The sequence below is a fragment of the Apis dorsata genome, unplaced genomic scaffold, assembly GCF_000469605.1.
Source record: "Apis dorsata unplaced genomic scaffold, Apis dorsata 1.3 scaffold_123, whole genome shotgun sequence".
Classification (NCBI taxonomy): Eukaryota; Metazoa; Arthropoda; class Insecta; order Hymenoptera; family Apidae; genus Apis; species Apis dorsata.
Window position 1 is genome coordinate 157,820 of NW_006263416.1, and position 7,926 is coordinate 165,745.

At 39.1% G+C, this 7,926-nt stretch overlaps 1 long non-coding RNA gene across 1 annotated transcript in view; it reads left to right on the forward strand.

Annotated features, from left to right (window-relative positions):
• The first annotated feature begins 2,143 nt into the window (after positions 1-2,143).
• Positions 2,144-7,926, forward strand: part of LOC116185195 — a 15,009-nt gene continuing 9,226 nt past the window's right edge. The window contains exons 1-2 of the long non-coding RNA XR_004149990.1: positions 2,144-2,154; positions 5,090-5,095. This is a non-coding gene — a long non-coding RNA (uncharacterized LOC116185195). The remainder of the gene's footprint in view (positions 2,155-5,089; positions 5,096-7,926) is intronic.

A 7,926-nucleotide genomic window follows, 5' to 3' on the forward strand; every position in this document is an offset into this window, starting at 1 on the left:
ACAAAATATTCGAGAATTAAAATCGGTTAACTTCAATTTTTTTTCTTGATTCTTCACACAAAAATTTAATCAACGAAATTCTACAATTTGTTATCGACTTTGCCATCGATATAATTTTTCTTTGATAATTTCTTCGCTCGGAGCAATTGTTCGCAAAGTATTCGAGAATTATTGAATCGGTTAACTTCAATTTTTTTTTTTTTTTTTGGTTCGTCACTAAAAATCGTCTTCAATACTTGCTACCGATTAAATCCTCTCGATATTGAAAAATATTCTGTAAGATCAAAGAATATTCGTGCCTACGAATTGATGGATGGTACACGAGGCAGGAATCGCCACGAATCGAAACAAAAGGCTCGATCGTTCGATACGTGGAAGGCGGCACGGGCCCTGAAACGTAATCCGCCGATGCGCAAGGGACTACCAAGGGCCCTATCTGAAATTTAATATCGCGTCCTCGCGGTTTTCGCGATAAATCGACTGCCCACCGCCTACCGCCCACTCGCGGCATATTTAATTACAGAAAATCGCGCGGACCTCCCCACGTGCGTTTCTACGCCGCGAGTCAGGGCATCTTTCAGAATCGGACGCGCTGAACAAAGAGTCTTAATGAATTCCCTCAAACGATCAACTGAACGCGAACGAATCGATAATTACCGCTTGCCCGATCCCCTCGCCTCAGATCCTATCTCGGGGAGATCCCGTTCGGAATGATCACTTTTTGACCTCCTTCTTCATACGGGCCTCGAGTATATCAGAGTGAAAATGATCGAAGTTTTTGTTGAATGAACGAAATATACATATTTCTCTTTTAAATTAAGGAGGACTTGTAAGCGTCAATATCGTCGTTTGCAACGAAGATTTAACGAGGAGTAATCATTCGAGTTTTTCATCTAGCACAGTGACTTTTCTCTTTTTTTTTTTTTTGTAATTGTATCTAATTCAAATCACGAGTTTTTGAAATTGAAATCGGGGAAATAAGGAGATCGAAGAATAATCCTCTTTTAAATTTTAAATATAATAATAAATGGATTCCACGATAAACTCTTTTGCAACGAAGATTTAACGAAGAGTAATCATTCGAGTTTTTCATCTAACACAATGACTTTTCTCCTTTTTTTTTTATATCTAATTTAAATCACGAATTTGCGAATAGATTTTGAAATTAAAATCGGGGAAATAAGAATAATCCTCTTTTAAATTTTAAATATAATAATAAATGGATTCCACGATAAACTTCGTGATCAAATGCGTTTAAATGAGGAATCGGGAATACCTCGGAGGGTTTCCTTCCGTGCAGATATTTTCCTGGTCGGATCGACGACAGGAAGCAATGGCCCCCGTCAGTGACGGGGAACCCCTCGCGTCTAAATAGGCTTAATGGATGACAACTATAAACTACCGGGCTAGTACATAACACGGAACCATCACGGTGAATATATCGTTCCGCACGATTGAGCGCTCCTTCGAGTACGGGGAATATACTCTCGTAACTGCCTCACTTTCAGCCGATCAACCTCTCCGCTGTCATCTCTAGCTCCCCCATTGTTTCTATTTACGTTACAAAATGCACCCTGTAGCGAGATCCTCTACCTAGAAATATTTTCCTCGCGTTAATGAATCGAATCGATCATAAGTAAGTTTATGATACGTGTCAATATTACTAGACTCTGAAGTACCTACGAATGATAGTATATATCCTTCAGAAAATTAAAAAAAAATAAGGAATTCGTACTGAAAGAGGGTACAATTGTTAACGATTATTGTTGCAAATTATCCAAATATTTAAAAAAAATCAATCAAATTTCCAATAATTCCAATAAAATTCGTTCGAATAGAAGGAATACTCACGTTCGATATTCTTAATAAAATAACTTGGAGTCAGGCATCGAAGGAAGTTTGGAAGAATGTCGAACGAAGCGGAAGCGGACCGTGACAATAGCGGGGTGCAACGAGGCGAGACAGAAACTGGTCGCCCCTCCTCGTTTCCGCGTGGCGTCTGTATAAAATCCGCTAAACAGGCAGCTCGCGCGAACAGATACGCTCCGACGACGTGTAATCCAGGAGGGGAGGAGGAAGGGGGAAAGAATGATCGAGGCACGGTGGCCTGGCCGCGCCACTCTCGGTAATTGCCCTTTTGCAGGGAGGAATTTTGTCCCTTTTCATCCCGCGACCGGCAACAAAACCGCAACGGCCACAAATCTAACCGCACGGTGACGGGCGCCGTTTCAGCGCGGCGACGCGCGCCGTTCGATAAATCTGCTCCGTTCGGGAGCGTTCAACGCTGCCGAATGAATGGCGTCACGGGCCGACGAGCATGCTGAATGCGCCACGCCGGCTCGTTGACACGGTAGTCAAAATATTGAGGGAGTGGAGGATCCATTCGACTCTCGCCCCGTTCCCTATTTTCTCTTTTTTTCTCTTTTTTTTCTCTTCTTCTCTCTTCTTCGTGCTATTGTGGAAGGAGTCGCTGCGCTTCAAACAGCTTTCACTGCTGAGGGAATTTTTCGTTTGGAAGAATTCGCGAGGAAATGCGTATATTATAACAATTGATTGAAGGAATGGCGCACAATTGGAACGAGTGGAGTTGTTATTGGAAAGTTTCACTGCTGAGGGAATTTTTCGTTTGGAAAAATTCAAGAGGAAATGTATATGCAATTATAGCAATTGATCGAAGGCGTACAATTGGAATGAGTGGAGTTGTTATTGGATGTGGAAAGTTTCACTGCTGAGGAAATTTTTCGTTTGGAAAAATTCGCGAGGAAATGCCTATATTATAATAATTGATCGAAGGAATGGCACACAATTGAAATGAGTGGAGTTGTTATTGGAAGGTTTCACTGCTGAGGGAATTTTTCGTTTGGAAAAATTCGCAAGGAAATGTATATATATTATAGCAACTGATCGAAGAGATAGCGCACAATTGAAATGAGTGGAGTTGTTATTGAATGATTTCACTGCTGAGGGAATTTTTCATTTGGAAAAATTCGCAAGGAAATATATATATATTGTAGCAATTGATCGAAGGGATGGCTCACAATTGGAATGAGTGGAGTTGTTATTGGATGTGAATTTTTCGTTTGGAAAAATTCGCGAGGAAATGTATATATATTGTAGCAACTGATCGAAGGGATGGAGCACAATTGGAATGAGTGGAGTTGTTATTGGATGTGGAAGAAGTCACTGCTGAGGGAATTTTTCGTTTGGAAAAATTCGCAAGAAAATATATATATATATATTATAGCAATTGATCGAAGGGATGGCGCACAATGAGTGGACTTGTTATTGGATGTGAATTTTTCATTTGGAAAAATTCGCGAGAAAATGTATGTTATAGCAATTGATCGAAGGGATGGCGCACAATTGGAATGAGTGGAGTTGTTATTGGATGTGGAACGAAGCTTGGTTTAGGAAAGTTTATGGAAGTATGGAAATTAAGGAGAAGGATGGATATCGGAATGAGTTATAGCGAGAAACAGATCTCTTTATGACGATATTATAGGACCGGTGTGTTGCTTGAATTTCGTAAGGATTTGGGGATAGAAATATTGCGTTCGTAACGCGTGAAACTTATAATAATGTGTACTGCATTGGACATTGACTCTGGATAATACTAATAAATTTATAGCAGGGATATATCTATTTCTCCTACGGAGTTCTGATTCTGAATAAACTGGAGAATTATTGGTAATCGCTTCCCCTATTAATTTCGAATTCCAAACTCGATCGATAAATAGAAGAGGACGGAATTTAAATAATTTCGATTCTGAAACTCGGCATTTAACTGTCCCATAAATCACCCGAACGTCGTAATAAATCCGACACCTATTTATCAATTAAAAAACACGTAAAAACATAACTGGTCGTTAATAGAAACGAAATATGACCAATCAAAAAGAGAGACAGAGAGAGAGAAAGAGAGAGAAATTTTTAACAAGCTTAAGGAAAGAAAAACATCGTTTTGCTCGCAACGATTCACACTATAACGCAATTATTTCTATTAAATATCCGTCCAATAACAGAAAGATAATTAACAAAATATCCAGACCTGTTTTCACGTGATTATACAAATCAACCGTCTCCTGAAACCCGAAATAAACGATCGTTAAATCGAAGATCTCCGTCGTGTAGGAACGAAGTCGCGTTTAATAGCGATAACCCGTTTGTTCCGTGTTTTCTTTTTTTTTTTTTCTTTTCATACGATGGAAATCATAAAAGAAACGCCGATGTTCTCTCCTCTGTTTTACACGCGGTTGTTGCAGAGGATTGTTGCTCGAATTCTTCGAAATTGTGGACGGAGAAAAAAGAAACGATCCGAAAGAGAGAAGGAAAGAAATTGTACAAAGCGAAAGAAGAAGAAGAAGAACGCTCGTTATCGAGAGGACTCGTCCAAACTTTATACGAAGCTCGTAAAAAGAGGCGAGGGCCGATTTATAAGGCGAGTCACCATAGAAATTGGTCCAGCTTACGACAGAGGAAGGGACACGCCGGTCAAGAGTCGATCTCTTTACCTGGCCCGTTGACGAGACACGTCTGTGTGCGTGAATTGCCCAAGCACATCGACACCATATTCCCTCGATCCCTCGTGATGTATTTTTGCTAGGAGGCTCGACTTTCGATTAATCTCGAGGATCGAGGAAGTGGAGTGTCGGCTCTTTGGATGTCGCAACGCGAGATCGAGAATCCACTTACAAATTCCTTTTCGCACGAATTCCACGAATTGGGTGAAACTGGATGGATAATTTAAATTTTAGCTTCTTCAACGTTACTGGCTTTCTTTATACATTTTATACGTGCTTCGGTTTATCTTCTGTTCCGAATGTTACGGATGTGACTCGTCGGTATCCAGATCCTTTTTGAGCAAACCCGTAATGATCACTATCTTGGCAAGTATTTGCCATATCATACATGTTCTTACTTGATACTACATTGTTCGATTCATCCACAAACTTTTGTCCTAACTTCTTGAAAACCATCATCGACATTTTAATATTCGCAATCTCAATTTAAAAAATTTAAAAAAAGAAGTGCATATTTTTACGTGCATAACAATTTCACAGAGTTCGAAATTTAATTTAAAGAAGGTAAGACGAGCGTGTCGTTTACGCAACTCTCAAACATCATTAATTTATTCACAAGAAAACACGATTAATCGGCTTGGTAATTCAAATCGGATCGATCCATTTGAGACTCGCGTGAACATCGATAAGCGGATTACAGTGTCATCGAGACGGGAAATCCAATCGTTTGCGATTTTCCTTTCCAGGCTAATCCCTCGCCTCGCTTCCATGAAACTCGATCGCACGGGATGCGCCGATTCGGGAAATGCGGCCGTGCGCATCCGGCTGCCGATTAATAAATCATCGTTACATCGAAAAGTCGCGTCGTCATCGTGGCTCACATTCAAACGATCCCGGGCTTCCTTCGCGATCAGCCACGAGGCCGTAATTGCGTCATCCTCTCTCCGCTCTGAGGAGATTCATCACTAAAATTATAACGTTTCGCGGCCCGTGCAACGCGTTCGATTCTCGTTAACGCGTTGCGTTCGATGATTTTGCAATTTTTTTCCTTTTCAACCGCCGACAGCGTTGAAAAGAAGCGAGTTCGTTGAGCTTACGTTGAGCGATGGGGTTAAGATCCACGGAGGATGAAACAGATTCGAGGATTTTATTATATATAGAGTGGAAAGATATAAATCGTATATAAAGATTTTCTTAATATTTGTTCTGAGAGAAGAAGTAGAAGAAGAAAAGAATTAGCATTAGTGAATCAGAAATTGATGCAAAGTTGGCAAAGTATGTTGGTTTTAATCTGGAACACGTTTATCCACTTGATCGTGAAAGTTAATAATAATGATAATTAAAGTTGTTGGAGCAATAATTTTTTGCACTGGAAAATGTTTAATAATTGAACGAATCGAAGCGAAATAGATTTCGAGGATTCCAAGCATTCACGAATTAGGGTCAAAGATTCAATTAGATTACGTACTACTATTTATAGAATGTAGGCTATTGTACGAGTCATTGTCCATTCCCTGAAGATTTCCTCGATTCCGTTCCAATTTCAATTTCAAAGACGTAGATTAAACAATTTGTTTTTTATTCATTTTATCTTTTCTCGATCTTGATGGAAACACGAAATGTAAATATAAATATAGGGAATTCTCAGAAATGCATTTCATTGAAAAATTAAACTGATCTTATTTCCTGTTACTGTGCCACAGTAACAAAGATTTATGAGCAATTCTTAGTATATTTTGTGGCATCCCTTCTAGGATGTGGTCATCCGCAATGCAGTCAAGTGTTGCATTGTAAATTAACGAAAAAAGGTGAAGGGTTTTAAATTTTATTTGAGAGATGATCGAGGGTGGCTAGTTAGAGAAGAAATGCATCAACAGGGAGCACATAAATATTTCGAATTCTTGTCCGTTTAGCAGAGGATCTCATCAATCGATTTGGATTATTGTTCGTTTCTAACTGGCTTCTTGATTGAAATACTTTTACGATATTGTATCGATATGTATACAAGAAGAAAAGATCCACAAGAAATGTTTAATAAGAGTTATTTAATTACGTTCTAATAATATGGTATCAGGGATGATTTTCTGCATTATTCTTTCAGAGAAACATTCGTAATCTTTGATATTTGATTAGTATGATTACAAAATGTTCTTACGTATTTCTTTCGTCACAATAATTGATATCATCTTCTTCGTCTGGATTTTTAACGTCTCTTCTTCTTTTTTCTTTTCTTCATCTTATTATTATTATTATTTCTCTCCCTCTTTCTCTCTTCCTCTCTTTTTTTTGATATCAATAACCAGCAGTTATAAAGTTACAAATAAGATTATTGTGAAATATTCAGCCGTTAAATTATACGATGAAGAAAGTTTAATAAAAAAAAAAATAATAAATAAATAAAATAAAAAACTGCAAATAGCAATGTATCCGTAGTAGTTGAATGATAGGGAATAAACGATATTTAATAGTTAACATCAAGAAAATCTGCCATCTATCTCAGCGAGAAGCTGAAATTGATCAATCTAACAAATAATAAATCATTTCATTTTTAAAAGTTTAAAAAGTTACGCAATAATGCGTAATAATTCCGGCAAGAAATCCTCTAGAGAAATTTCTAATTCATTTAGTTCCTTTCAATCTCACTTCTATTAAATTACTCGATTAATTTTCCCCAAATACTACGATATACCATCTCAAATAAGAAAATCTCGATTCCCATCAAAAGATCGTCCAAATGTTCCCCCGTAACAGCCCCGTAACAAATAATAAATCATTTCTCACTTTCAAAATATAATGCTTCTCTAAATTCGAGAAATTTCTAATTCAATCTATCCATCTTCGATTTCACTTCTGTTAAATTGCTCGAATAATTTCGAACGAGCAGTACTCCAACCGGGAATACCGTGCCTCAAAAAAAAAAAAAAAAAGAAAAAAGAAAAAAAGTAAGAAAAAAAAAATCCAGAGAGACAGAACTCACTTCCCCGAACGCACAATCGTAAAATCGGTATGCGCGATCCGTAGCGCGGAGAAAGGTGCGCAATAGTGCGTCCGTATCTCTCGAGGGGGAGGGTCAAAGGTTAGCCGCGTAAAAGCGGGAAATTTCGCGGCGGCTCCTTTTGCCCCCCCCGCGTCATCCTCGTTTCCGCGAAACGCGATGAAGTATTCGCGACACGATCCGCCGGTAAATTCGATCGTACCACTCGTGGTATGGTCGTCAACTCGTTTCCTAGAAGCGTGGGGAGGCCGATCTCGCCGGGGCCAACGCGATTGCGATATCGACGCAGACACGATTCTCCACTTCGTTCCCGCGCCTCGATCTACCGAGCAATTACGACCGTGTTTTTAAACCGTTTCCGCTTTCGACGACGACGTTTGAAAACGCTCGGCCTAATCGCTCGCCTCGTAT